Source organism: Myotis davidii, unplaced genomic scaffold (assembly GCF_000327345.1).
Source record: "Myotis davidii unplaced genomic scaffold, ASM32734v1 scaffold586, whole genome shotgun sequence".
In the NCBI taxonomy this organism is placed as follows: domain Eukaryota; kingdom Metazoa; phylum Chordata; class Mammalia; order Chiroptera; family Vespertilionidae; genus Myotis; species Myotis davidii.
In genome coordinates, this window is record NW_006296809.1 from 327,444 (window position 1) to 330,187 (window position 2,744).

The window sequence follows — 2,744 nt, forward strand, 5'->3', positions numbered from 1 at the left end:
CTCTCCGCCGACCTGGTGCGCTACCTGCGCCTCAGCCGCGACTACCTGCGTGCCTGGCACAGCGAGGACGTGTCCATGGGCGCCTGGCTGGCGCCCGTGGACGTGCAGCGCGAGCACGACCCGCGCTTCGACACCGAGTACAAGTCCCGCGGCTGCAGCAACCAGTACCTGGTGACGCACAAGCAGAGCCTGGAGGACATGCTGGAGAAGCACCAGACGCTGGCGCGCGAGGGCCGCCTGTGCCAGCAGGAGGTGCAGCTGCGCCTCTCCTACGTCTACGACTGGTCCGCGCCGCCCTCTCAGTGCTGCCAGAGGAAGGAGGGCATCCCCTGAGGCCGCTGCTGGCATGGAGGGGTGGCCGGGACCAACGCCACCTCGGCCGGAGTCCCGCGGGAGCCCCCGCCGGTCTTGCACCAGGGGAGCTGACAGGTCCGGCTGGCTCTCTGGGATGAGCCCAGCACTCGAGCGGACCTCGTTTGTGTGGTCACTGGTGGGGCTTCCCAGCAGATGCCATGCAGCACGGACAGCTCCTAGCCCCCAGGTCCAGTCTGCACCCAGGGGCGCACACCTCAGTGGCTGTACCTACCGTCTTGCTCAAGAGCCTCTTGTTCTGGGGCTGGCCAGGGCGAGGCCTTGTGTCCAGGTAGAACCGCCCTGCCCCTGGGTTCCGGCCAGCATTTCCCCGGACTGGGAAGATGCCCAGCTTTGGGTGTGAGTCGCGAAGAACCTCCCGGGTCTGCAGGGGCTTGGAGACCATCATCCCCCCCGCCCCCTTGCCCTGTCCTGCTGTCCTGTCCCACCCAAGTCCCACCAAAGGCTGGAGCTGACCCGCACTGGCAGGCACAGCCCTGCGTGTTCTGGGTGGACAACATCCTGTCCTGCATCCCCCCTCTGCACCGTCCACCTCGAAGTCCCTGCCCCGAGAGCCGTGACTGCTGTGAACTGACCCCCGCAGGCCCTGGCGGTTGGAGAACTGCGGTGGGTCCCTCCCTCGTGTCTTCCGTCTGTTGGTGTCACTCGTGTGCAAGTCCCAGATCGAACCTCGTTTTATGTTCATTAGCTCTGGCCCGTGTCTCCCGACAGTGAGTGTGTGGTCAGCGCGGCTCAGCGCCTGCCTGTGACGTGTTTATAAATATGGTGCGTGTGTGTAGATGGGAGCGTCAGCCGGGAGTGTGTGGTCTCGGTGTTTTTTTAAGTTATTTGAGAAGCCGTTTCTATCAGAACTTGGAATTCGTGGATTAGTCTGTTTTGACAGAGGGAGCTGTAGACCCGTGGCTGCATGTGTGTTTAAACACGGAAGAATTTTAAAACTGCCCATTTCTCTTTTCCGTTTACACATAAGTCAGTCCTATTGTCTCTTTCTGAAAAGACTCCTTTTAAGGCCTCCGTGTGGCCGGCCGCATGGGGGCAAGTGCTTCTCACTCTCGGGCTGTTGTTGCGCCCGTTCCGGGAATCGGAGCCCCTGGAATGCTGATGAGGTTTCCCGAATCCTGCCTTAAGGACACAGGCGGTCTGGCCGGCGTGCGCTCTTGGAGGAGGCGATCGTGTGCACCGGGCGTCGCCTCGCACACCCCACCGTCCTGGGAACTCCAGGCTTCCCGCTCTCCCACAGTGGCTGGGATGACTCCTCCAGGAATTCGCCGCGGGAAGAGGTCACGGGCCGCCCGCTCCCATTTCTGCGAGGTTCTTGCACCAACAAAGTCCCCAAGATGGGGACAGATGGGCGCTGCCAGGGTCCAGGAGGGGAGCGGTGCTGGGGGGGGTACCTCCGAATATCGGCCTGGGTGACATTGTCCTTCGGCTTTGCACACTCCACCCTCGGAGGGCCTGGGCAAGGGGCACCTGTCTCCTTGCATCATTTCTCACAACTGCGTGGGAGTCTACAGTTACCTCAAAATTAAGCGTTTAACTTTAAAACAGGTATCACATCACCAATTCTAATAAAACAGGAGACAGCGTGTGACGACGGGTGGAGGCGAGGGATGCAGCTGTGACTGGGGCCCTGGCTGTCACCCCCAGAGGCCAGGAGGGTTCTCCCCAGAGTCTCAGGAGCGCGGCCCTGCTGAGCTCGCGTGTCCTCTTCCGGCCCCTGGAACTGCAGAGGGCGACTCCGTGGCCCGTGGCCCGTGGCGCTGCAGTCGGGGCTCTTGGCTCAGGTGGAGCCCTAATAAAACAGGAGACAGCGTGTGACGACGGGTGGAGGCGAGGGATGCAGCTGTGACTGGGGCCCTGGCTGTCACCCCCAGAGGCCAGGAGGGTTCTCCCCAGAGTCTCAGGAGCGCGGCCCTGCTGAGCTCGCGTGTCCTCTTCCGGCCCCTGGAACTGCAGAGGGCGACTCCGTGGCCCGTGGCCCGTGGCCCTGCAGTCGTGGCTCTTGGCTCAGGTGGAGCCCTAGTCCCTCCAACTCTGGGTGCTGTGGGGACTTGCTGAGGCTCAGACCCCGCAGCCCCTGGCCGGGCCCAACCTCCTCCTCTTCCTCGGGCTCAGCACAGACCGGTCCAGCCTCTGGGCTGGGAGGATGGGGCCCCGTTGTGGCCACTGTTCCTACGTCTGTAGGTCGGGCCCTCGCTCCCCGCTGGCTGGGTCACTGCCCGGAATCTGAAGGGTCCGAGGTGCAGCCAGTGCTCCTCGGCCCAGCCACCGGGCACTCTGTCCATAGTGTGATGACTTCTGTCGTCCGGGGCCCAGGACGCACGTGGCGGACAGGCCTCCAGCAGGGACCTAGGAAACTCAGGTTCAGGCCC